This window comes from Arvicola amphibius, chromosome 8, assembly GCF_903992535.2.
Source record: "Arvicola amphibius chromosome 8, mArvAmp1.2, whole genome shotgun sequence".
NCBI lineage: Eukaryota > Metazoa > Chordata > Mammalia > Rodentia > Cricetidae > Arvicola > Arvicola amphibius.
The window spans coordinates 46,406,694-46,418,934 of NC_052054.1; positions in this window are offsets into that span (position 1 = coordinate 46,406,694).

Consider the following 12,241-nt stretch of genomic DNA (forward strand, 5'->3'; position numbering starts at 1 on the left):
GGACCCTGGACCTCCCTTAGCTTGGTCAGTGATCCATTTGGCTTATTCTGAGCCGGTTAGGAAGGTTCTTACTTTGATAGATGGGAGGATCCTACTTTGATTTCACTACCGTCCCCTTTTATCCAGTGCCACACAGCTCAATGGCAGACATGTCCACGCAGTCCCCTCCTGTTGATTGTTTATCCTCTGTACTTTAGTCTGAGATTAATGAATCTTAGGTTCAAGCCCAACCCTTGCTAGAATTTTTCATAAATTTCATATTTATAATTTTGCATTTTCTTATTAGAAGACTCCTCCAAAATAATATGCTGCAGGCTCCATTAATCCTGGATCTGCCCTATTTGTACAGCAGCCTCAAAAGAGAGGCTAATACAAATAAGCACCACCCCAGTGTCATGTTACTTTGATCTATTTTCTTCTAAAGAAGCCTATTAAAAACCTTTTTATTGATTCTTTATGTATGTCACATCACATATCCAATAACATTCATCTCCCCTTCTGCCCTTGAAACTGCCACACCCAAAATAAAATGAAAAATAAAAGGAACACAAGCAAAAAGTCTTGGTGTGGAAGCTGTATGTGAAACAGCGAGAAAGACAGTATACTCTTTAGTCCATAATCTTTACTTGTAAGTGTTCATTACAATGCTCATTGGTCTGGTTCGAGGCTTCTGACTTCTGCTATGTAGTGCATACTGGGCCCTCACTGGGTTTGCTCTTGGATATCCCATTGTTGCTTTGTGTCATAGAGATCCAGTAGCTCTGGATCTGCAGGTCTGGCCTCATCACATGCTCCAACAGTTCATAGATTAGGTGGATGTTGGAGTGGATCAAGGCATAGCCCAAATTCTGGGCCTGGGTGGTAGCTGGGTTTGTCAGTCTGCCAGCTTTCCTTCATTGTCACTTCCAGGGTGAGCACTCCAGCGCTGCCCTGGCTACCTCACCCAATGCAGCAGATAAACAGGAGCAGGGCCAGCTCACCTGCACCCACACGACCAGCACTAGCTCCACTATTTTGCTCAAATGAGGTACAGGGCCTGCTCTCCTGAGTGCTGTGGTTGGGGAGGGATAGGGTCAGCTTACCCACTCTCCTGGCCACCAGACCCTCTCTCCTACTGCCACAGGTGATGAGGAGGAGCTGCATTTCCTCACCCTGACACCATATGGCAACAAAGGGGAATGGGGCCAGCGCTCCTGCTCTCACATCCTCAGGGCTGGTTCACTTTTATCCCTGCCAACAGGGTCAGCTGTACTATGATGCCCAGGTGAGGTAAAGGGCCCATTCTCCTGTGTGCTGCAGCCAGTGAGGGACAGGGCCAGCTTTCCCACTCTTTTGACCCTCAGGCTGGCTCTCTCACTTGCCACAGGTGGCAAGGGGAGAGGGAGAATAGAAGCTTATTTTCCAGAGAAGAATTAAGTTTTCTTTGATTATTCCTATCTCATGCCACTGATCTAAATAAAATACTTTGCTTACTAGGATCTCAAACAGTAGGAATTGTGCTTCCAAATTCTCACTGTGTTAAGGTAATCTTTCCAAGTCTACATGGCTAAGAAAGCTTGCATCTTAACTAAGTTTGGTCCTAAAAGCAAAAGGGCCCCTTTGCAGCAAAGCAATAGTATTTTTCAATCAAATGATATTTGGTCTTACTAAATAATACCTAGACTATAAAGTAACAGATAAGTGAAGGATCATAAATTTAAAAATCAATTATTATAACAAAATTGGTATTAGCCTTTTCCAGTCACCACATAGTAAAACTGCCAACCAGGAGTATTAAATGTATGTTTAATTCTGCATAGAATTGTGGTGTCCCCACACTACCACACCATTTCAGGATTTCATGCTGTTCTCTGACTATAAATATCCATGTAGAAATTTTAACAGGTATTTTTGGGAGATTCAGAGGATTAAAATAGACATAGTTTGACCTCTGGCTAGCTGTAAGTTCAAGCTACTTTTTGGAATGAACTTGTAAACTATGTTCATAATTTTATTTATCATTTATAAAGCTGCCTAATTCTTTAATTCCAGGTGCTGTTTTCCTCCTGCCAGTGTCTTGCACGTTTGTTCAGTCCCACCTGTAAGCCCCTTCCCTGCTGTTGTGGGCTAGTCCTCAGTTGGAAGGTCACTGTAAGAGTAGCTCTGGCAGCGTCTACAGGATCTACAGATGATGATCAGATGGTAACACCCTGGCACAAACACCAAGATGCCCACAGTCAGGATGACAATGACCCGGCTGGTCCCCATGTGGCTGATGCAGCCTGTCAGCAGAAGGCAGCCCGTCACGATGAGAGTAGTGCCAATCAAAAACTGCAAGGAGGCACAGATGATGGTCTTGTAAGGAATCTTAGCGGAGTTGTTGTTTAAGAAGGGAGATCTCATGATACAGGGATCTCTTTAACTTAAAGCTAGTCAGCAGTTCAGGTCCATCCCGAAGGTTACCGTTTCTGAGTCAGCACTGAAGAGCTTACAATATTTACTTTGCACCAGGTATCCCAATGTGAACTTGCAGCTCAGATCCCTTCCAACCCTTCCAAAGGTTGCAGTGTTTGGGTCAGTGCAGGTGAGCCATGTTTTCTTTGCTGGGGATCGCAATGTGAGCTTGCAGCTCAGAGCCGTTCCCAAGGTTCAGTGGTCTGGGTCAGTGCAGGAGGGCCTTCAATGCTTACTTAGTTCCTGAGGATCCAAGTGCTACATTGGTACAAGTGGATCATCATCGCTAGAGTGGATGAACTTTATGTGGCTGCGACGCAGAGTTCAGGGGCATCTGAGGAGACCTGACGGTTGCCCGTAGAGGCACGCGCCACAGTTTCCTCAATGTCTGTCTCCCGTCTGCCTCCACCACAGACTAACTGATTCTGAGGAGCTGTCACTTTTGTGTCATTGAATAAAAATTTAAATCTCCAAAATTATTATGACTTTGACAGAGAGTATGGTTTGGGCTTTATTTTTGTTACATTGCTAAGCCAACTCTACTAAATATCCTATTTCTGTGATAATTGAAATTATAGATTTAGTTGGTGTGTGAATGTTCAGCTTGACTGTCTATTGCGGGAAGATCTGGTTTCTAACTCACAAGTTATGTTTTTCAGTCCTAGTGCTTAATAAATCAAGGGAGAAAAACATGTAATGTGAAGACTGTTGGAAAAATCATTTCAGTAATACTTTTCATAAGCGTACAGCTTAGTGTACTTGGTATAGTATTTCGCTCTGACTTTTTACTCTGCGGTGGGAAAGTAAAACGTTTCTCACAATGGAATCAGCAAGATCCTCTGGATATCCTTCAAAGGCCTTCAGAACCAAGGCTTATTTTTCCCTTACAATGTCCATGTCTTCCCTTTGGTTCCAGTGTCTTCATATTAAGCTCTTATACAGTAGCAATCATTTTTTCCTTGTGGAAAAGGATGAATTAATTTTCATGATTGAAATTTTTGAACCTGGCTTGGCCTGGTTGTTCCCCCATGTACAGCTGGCTTACAGAATTAGATATCTCCATCATTCCCCACTTCCCGCCATTGTTGAGCCTATTATGTGACTGAACATAAATTTAGAACTCCCCCCAGAAACATAAATCACAAATAGAGCTAGGGTTTCCATTTGTTTATAATTTTGCAAAAAGTGAAGGCTAATGAGATGATTCACATTTAGGAATAAATATAGCAAAGAGCTTAAATGAATTTGCTCACGTTGCCAGAATTACTTAGGCTTAAACAATTGAATAATAGTCTTTATTTGTACCATACACTCTAATATGATATGCTACACAAGTGAATATATATCTGTTCATAATTTTTCAGTTGGAAATTGAGGCCTGAGTGTTTTTTCTTTGAAAAAGTCTCCTTACTACCCAGGATGTGGCTGTTTATTCTGGACCCACTCTCTTTGTTGTTTTTGATCAGTAATCTTACTGGAAACTATCATCAGACCAGCACTTTCTCCTTATGTTCCCTTTACTGAATACACAATGAGTTGTACTTTAAACTATTTGGCAATTCACAAAATCCCCAATCCTATTTGTCTTCTAGAAATAATTTCTCTTTTTTTGCCTGTCACTTAGTCTATTTCTCTGCCATTGGTTAATCATCTTTAAATTCCCGCCTTTTCATAGCTCATTTAATCTCAGTAAGGGAACAAGAAAGTGAGAGTTATTAATAAAAAGCAGAAGTAGACAATAATAGCACTACATTGCAATGTGTATAATATAAAACACATGAAATAATAAGATTATAACTGAGTGAAACTTGAAATAAAGTAATTAGGAAAAAATCTTTTTATTTTCAGAGGAGGACCAGAATGAAGAATTACCCGAGGAATTGCTAGAACTTCAGGATCTAAACCAAGGCAAGGCACCTATTAAACTAGTGATAGGTAGAAAGCTGTTTTAAGGTCTTAAGTGTGATGAATTAATTTCTTGCAATTACGATAAAAAACTTTTGTAAGAAGAGTTAAATGTACAACATGGTAATTTTTAAGTATCTTCAAAGTGCCTTGAGTCTACTTTGTGTTTTTCTCCCAGATAAATTGCTCTTATTAATACATAAAAACATGAGATACTTGGTGTTCAAAATTCTCTACCTAAAGAATATATTTGAAAGCAGAGTGTATTGACTTGTGAAAGTATTTCAAGTGAAAGAATGCAAGATATTAAGATCATCCAGTGGAAGATTATTCCAGAACTCACTGTGAAGAAACAGAAGAAATATGAAAAATGAAATCAATATAGATCCTCAAAACTTAAAATCATAGCAATAGATTCCAGTATGGGTGGAGTAGATGAAATTCCAGAGAAATAATTCAAAGGGATTATAAGAATTTTCAATGGAGTCAGAGGCTATGGATAAACTCTGAATGAATTAAAAAGAGCACAAAAGAATGGAAGAAATAAGACAATATAGGTCAGGAACATGTAATTTAACAAAAAGATAGAAAAACTGAAAAAGATCAAATTGAAATTTGGGAAATGAAACATTCACTGTTAATCAGGAAAACAACCCTATTTATGATATCTTCAAAAATATTCAAGAATAAACCTAATCAAGAAAGTTAAATATCTCTAAAAGAACATGTAGAGGCACCAGATCAAGGAATTGAAGAAGACACCAACGGAGGAAGAGCCTTGTCACATGGTTAACAGGATTAAACTGCAATTAGTTACAGATTTCATGGAATCTCCATCAAATTCAAAATACTCTTGGTCTTGTGCTCCTCACAGCATAGAATTCCCACCGGGGACAGGTACAGCGAGCAGGCTGTCGAGGTTTATTTTAGCAGCCATCAAGACAGCAAAGGAGAAGAGCTAAGTATGTCTTCCAGCATGGATTGCTGACTGAGCTGAGCCTCAGCGGCCAGACTGTTTCTAGTATTTAGCCTACCATGTTTGCTCACATTGCCTATCCATGCGGGCAGTCCAGGGTCTCTTTCCTGCAACAGGTGAAGGCTTTCTTAGACATCATCCTTACCCAGAATTCAGTCTCTTAGACTGCAAGAATATGTATAAAGGTACATAGAATTGAGACATTCGCTAGGGGAAAGGGCAAAAGTGCCTTAGTCATGTTCTGAAGGGCGAAGGGTGTGTGTTTCCTGAGAGCTGACAGGAGTCTACTGAAACCACCAGCATCTGGTTACTTCCTTCTTAGGCTAGCTTTGCAAGCTGTCTCATATCATATTCATGGGCAAACCCCAGTACTTGCCTTTCTCAGTGTTCCATGAGACGTCTGATCACTCTGTCCTGCTTTAGAAAAAAGTCCTGTTAGGTCTGTTAAGCTAGAATCACCCCCAACCTTTCCTGTTTATTCTCAATAATTTTCCATCTGGTACTTCTGCCCCAACCCTACAATCTGGCTATACAGACTCACTTTCCCTTGATGTATTTAAATTTGAGTTTACTGTTTTGGTTCATTCAATTACTCTAAAGATGGTCAATACGGAGATTAATCATCAGCCAGTTCTCTGTACTCAAAAAAGTGAGTTTCCAACTACTGACTTTTGCTCTTTTATTTTCATGGATTTCCCCTCACAAAATAACTAACTGCTGCCCTAGTGAGTAAATAGAGTCTACCACCAACTGCCAACTGCCAATTCAGTTGGTTTTTAGTGAACAAAATCCAATTGGTTGAAATCACTGTAATGAAATACTATATTTTATATAAGTTTGTTGAAACAAAATTATTCTTATTGCAACAAAATATTTGACTGAGACACTTCTACAAAAGTTTCAAGCTATCATAATGCTCTGTGCTATCATGGGTCCTGAAACAAAGCCAGTAAACCATGAGCTAGAACCTCTGAACCCAGGAACCAAGGTGAATCTTTTTCCTTACCATAGACTAGAAACCAGCAGTGCACTGAAGTAGTTGAAACAACAAACGAAAATAATCTTTTGAGCCCATAAATTAGCCATCTTGGGTATTTGATTGCAGTGATGATCAACTTGGGTTGCTTCCATAGGTGGCTGTTACCATATATATTCATGATCTGAATATAGTAAAAATTTAAATGTCTACATTTTATTAATTAAATTCCTTCTCCATTGAGAATTTGAAATTCACCTAGATTTTTTCTAGTTATTAAAATAACTTTATGGCATGAGTTATTGAAGATATGTTAGAGACAGAACTATTTTTATCCTACTACCTTGTAATTAAACCAGTAGGGTTTTTTATTTATCTTTATTATAAATTTATTGATTCTTTGTGGATTTTACACCATGTATCCTGATTCCACTCATCTTTCCATCCCCTCATTTCTACCTTCTGCCCTTGCAGCCTCCATCCCCAAAATAAAATAAAATTTAAAAGAAAAAAACAACAAAACAAACAAAAAGTATTGGCGTGGAAGCTGTTGTGTGAAATAGTCACACTGTATACCCTTTAGTCCATGCATCTTAACTTGTAAATGTTCATTGCAATGCTTATTGGTCTGGTTTGAGGCCTCTGGCTTCTGCTATACTCTGAATACTGAACCCTTACTGGGTCTGCTTGTGGATATCCCATTGTTACCTTGTGTAATAGAGATCCAGTAGCTCTGGATCTGCTGATTCTTTCCTCATCACATGCTCCAACAGTTCATATATTTGGTGGATGTTGGTGTGTGCCAAATCATAGACCAGGTTCTGGATCTGAATGTTAGCTTGATTGGTCTGCTTGCCAGCTTTCCTTCACCATCACTATCTGGGCGAGCTCTCCAACACAGCCCTGGCTCACTTACTCAGTGCAGCAGATAGCAAACAATGGGGCCAGTTCTATTACACCTAGGTCCAGCCTATCCATACTCACACTACCAGGGCCAGCTCTACTGTTTTGTCCAGTCACCTGATGAAGACAGAACCAGCTCTTCCATTCTCAAGCCCCCATAGTTTGACCCTCCCATGTGTTTTAGGTGGCAAGGGTGGGCGGTGAGGGAACATTTCCCTTACCCTTGCCATCCCTTGGAATATGAGGAAGGGGTGCAGTTCTTCTGCTCTCATGCTTACAGACCTGGCTACCTACCCCCTGCCAACAGGGAGAGCTCTAGTGTGGTACACAGGTGATGTGTTATGCTTGCTCTGCTGTGTGCATGGATTGTAGAGTCATTAAGAGCCATACAGACATCAGGAGCTTTGGCTGCAACCTAGGACATTTAGTGTCAAAGGGTTGAGGTCTGTCGGGGCCATGTAGACCTGAGTGTCCTGTGCTGCCTTTCGGGGTGATGGTGTCCTCTGGGCCTATATTGCTGCCAAGGACCATGTCTGGGTCCATGACCCTGCCATGGCTGCCATTGTGTTGATGTCCATGATTCCTTTTACTACCAAAAGTAGTGAGGATAGGGCTGCACAGAGTTGTTGGTACTTCCTTTTTGTTTAAACAGAAAAGGGAAAATGATGTGGGAAGTCCTTCTGTCTTTGTGTTGCTTTTATTGGTTAATGAATAAAGCAACACCTTTAGACCTATATAGGGGAACAGCGATCAGCAGGGAAAACTAAGCAGAATGCTGGGAAAAAGGAGGTAGAGTCAGAGAGAAGCAATGGAGCTCCCCTGAGACAGATGCAAGTCAGAACTTTAGCGGGTAAACCATAGCCACCTGGTGAGACACAGATTAATGGAGATGGGTTAAATTAATATGTAAGAGTTATCTAGTTAAAAGCTAGAGCTAATGGGCCAAGGCAGTGATTTAATTAGTATGGTTTCTGTGTGAGTATTTCAGGTTCTGGGCAGCAGGGACAAATAAGAAACTCCCTCATCCAACAAATTGGCACCAACGTGATGGACTAAATCCATGTAAAACCCAAGAAAGCTTAAAAAGGAATCTTAGATACAAAAGAACAGAGTTAAGCATGGTTTGGTAGCAGCAATTTGTTGGCTGGGCTCTGTTTGCTAGAAACAAGGCACAGATCCTTTAAGAGAGGTTTTCCTGATTCAGCCGTAGCAGGAAAAAAGCCACACCATTTTGAAATGCCTTCTTTCTGGGCCATGCTGCCAGTGCAAACTCTGACTCTTACAGGCAGGAGTTCAGCTAAAGAGTATTTGAATGGGGTTTGTGAGCAGCCTGCTGCGGCTTGCTTGATGGCAACTTGAACTGGATGTGTGCTTGGAAGTGGGGGTGTGTGCATGGCTCTCAGAGGCAGCAAGCAGCTCTACCATGCTGGACTGGGTAGGGCAAGCTGGAAATGCTTTGTTTTCCATAGCAATAATACAGCTTAAATTTTTAAGAAGCGCTTAGCATTTTAAGTAGCATTCCTGGGCACTAAAGAATTACTGATATACAATAAGACAAATTCAGATGAAAATGAACACTAAATGTATATAGGCCTGAGAGAGAGAGAGAAGAAAAAGAGTATAGTTATAAAATGAATATAGACAGTTATAAAAAGCAGTAAATGGTTTAAAATAAGTTAAAGTCTTTAAAGAGACAGAGTATAGACAGTCATAGATGAAAAGGAGTAAACAAAGAATAAGCCACGTAAAGATGGAAAATTCACAGAGACTCTGGATTATGTATATTACTGTGATTTTTTTTGAATTTTTTTTTACTGTGAAGGAGCTAAGTACAGGGAGACATTTCATTATATGGGCACTATGCTAAACCAGCATGTATATTATAAAGGTATCTTGACTATAGAATTTGGGTCTAAGGATATGCTGCTTTGGAAAAGAGATTCTTTTGTCTCACAGAGGATAAGAACCTGTAGAATATGGCTTGATTAACCAAGACCCCCTCAAAGGTCACTGTGAATACACCCCCAAAATACTTTACCCAATAAATAGCAGGAAGCAGTTTGGAGAGAAATAATTACACCTATATTCCCAAATATTCTCTATAAAGGTTTGTTTACATTCAAAGGGGATATGCTATAGAGATGGATACTTTGCACTGGTTTGGATCTTGCTCTATTGATACAAATTCAAGGTCAATTCTGGCGCTGGGCTCTGATTCTTCTGCATGGACGGGCTCTGTGGGAGCCTTCTCAGCTTAGTCGATCACCTTCCTGGACCTGGGGGGAGTTGGGAGGACCTTGGTCTTAGCATAGAGTAGGGAACCCTGATGGCTCCTTGGCCTTGAGAGGGAGGGAGGGGAGGTATGGGTGGAGGGAAGGGGAGGGAAGGAGGAGAAGGAGGGGAGGGAAGGGGGAGGAGGAGGAGAGGGAAGGGGGAGGAGGAGGGGAGGAGATGGAAATTTTTAAATATAAAAAAATAAACCATGAGAAAAAAAAAGAAAAGAAAAAAAAACAAATTTAAGGTCAATTCTGTTATATATGTATATTTCTGCTCTTGATTAAGGTATTGTATTTGTTCAGTTCATTTAAAAAATAAGTGTAATATATAATTAATATATAGAGGTTAATAGATAATCATCTATAGTAGTCACACTTGTAGTCATGTTAGTTAGATTTTCTAGATGGACAGAGATGTATTCCAAATAGGTATCATTCAAACCTTCCAAAGACTACAGAATATGGCATTTAAAATGTTTTAAGGATTTAGGACTTTTCATGACAGTGAGACACCTCTGCACCTGGCAGCACCAATAATTCAAGAGGAAGATGGACATTGAAGAGTCTCCTTCTAGAGTTTGCTAGCCATTTGGGCAAGAAAATGTTCTTGCCTGGACTGCTTAACTGGACATGCAGGACCCACAGAGAAATGACTGCTAAACTTGCCTAAAGGTGAAACAATCCTTCAGTGTTCCTGCTTCATGAAAGAGTCTGCCAAACATTGTACAGGATACAGAAGAAAATGACTAACAAACTGCCAATATAGGTGGAACTGTCATTGAAACTTCCTGCTTCATGAAAAAGTCTGCTGGATGCTATGGGCCTGTGGGCTGAAGATGGATGCCCCAATGGTACAAAAAACTTTTTGTTTACTTAGGTAATATTTTATCCTTCTTGAGTCTTTGATGGAATTGAAGAGTAGATAGTAATAATATAATTTTTCATAGTGATGATGAGATAAAGTAGATATAAATATTGTAACTGTAATTCTTGTTTGGTACCTGTTTTGTTATATTTAATTTTGCTATATTAAAGTTAAAATCTTCCTTTTTTATTTAAACAGAAAAGGAGAAATGATGTGGGATTCCTCTTTGTATACTGTGAATACCATTGGTTAATAAAAGACTACTTTGAGCCCATAGCAGAGCAGAGCTTTAAGAGCTGGGTTGGGTAGATAAAACTGAATGCTGGGAGGAACAATGCAGAATCAGAGAAAAGTCATGGAGCCACTGCTGGAGATAGACATGCTGAAACTTTTCTGGTAGGCCATGACCTTGTGGTGACGCACAGATTAATAGAGATGGGTTAAATTAATATGTAAGAGTTAACCAATAAGAAGCTAGAGCTAATGGGCTAAACAGTAATTTAAGTAATATAGTTTCTGTGTGATTATTTTGGTTCTGGGTGGCCAGGACAAACAAGAAGCTCCCTTCTTACTATACCCCTCACTGACTGTACCAATCTGGAGAGCAGGCCCTGGTCCTCCTTAGAGCAGCACAGGAGCTGTCCCTGCTCATGCAGGTGTGGGTGAGCAGACCCTGAAACCCTTTGCCCCTTGTTCCTCACTTATCAATACAGACCTTAGCTGTGATTAGACCATGGATTTAGACAGAGTTCTTTGTAGCAGCCCTGGCTCAGATGTCACTATGATTCTGGTTGGCAGTGCACGTCACTTAAATATCATGGACCGAACAGCAGCATGGCCCTTGTACCCCTATATGTCTCCAGGTGTGAGCCTAGATCCTGGGCTTCCACACTTAAACCAACATATGTCTAATCTTTGATATTTATGTCTTTACTGCAAACTGAAATCTGTTATATTATTTTTAAAAGGCATATACGTTTTTATATGATATATCTCTTTATTTCACATAGTACATTTGAATGTGTATATTGATTTTGAAAACAATCAGTTAAAGTTAATTATAAGAGTAATTGGATTTTTAGTGTTTTTTGATCCTGAATTAATTAAAGGTAAAGAAAATGTGAACTATAGAAGAATCTCTGAAGACTACAAGCCATTTTTTATGTTTTCTGTTAAACCATTTTTGTGAAAGATACCAATGTTAGTAGCTACCTTTGAAATCAATGTTATGGCCAGCAAGCTAAGCTTAAGTTAGTTTTCTCATTAAAGAATTATGCATTATATTCATAGTTAAGTGAGGGGAAGAAATTAATTTTAATATTTGAGTATGGCCTTTGGTTAGTACATTTTTATATGATTAATTCACATGGTAATTAAAGTTCTACTCCTCATTCATATCCCAAATGAACTTTAAGGGAATGTTTTTCATGTTCTTGTTGAATATTCTGTCAAATCTTTCATTCTGATCCACAGTCAAGTGATGCTTCCAGTCTCCAATGGTTCCTAATGGGAGAAGCACAGGATAGCACCTACGTAAGTAGCAGTATCGGGGCACAGTCCACCCAACTCACTCTACTCTCTACAGCTGACACTGCTGCACATCACTGAGTTCTCAGGAAGGTTAGGTTGGCTATCTCTCCTCTCATCACAGAATAAACTTCCTAGTAACAACATAATAAATAGGTATCACTAGCTACTACCACTGAGTTGTAGCCAATTTTTAGAAAGAAAAAAAAAACACCTTAAAAGTTAAAAAAATATATAGAATTTTAAAAGTACATTTTACTATGTGCCAATCATGATACTAAGAAAACACTTAGATTTCAAACACAGTATATTTCAAACACAGTCTTTTGAGGTTTAAGCTGTTTGGTTCTTCATTTTTAAACAGAAAAAATGAGACCCAG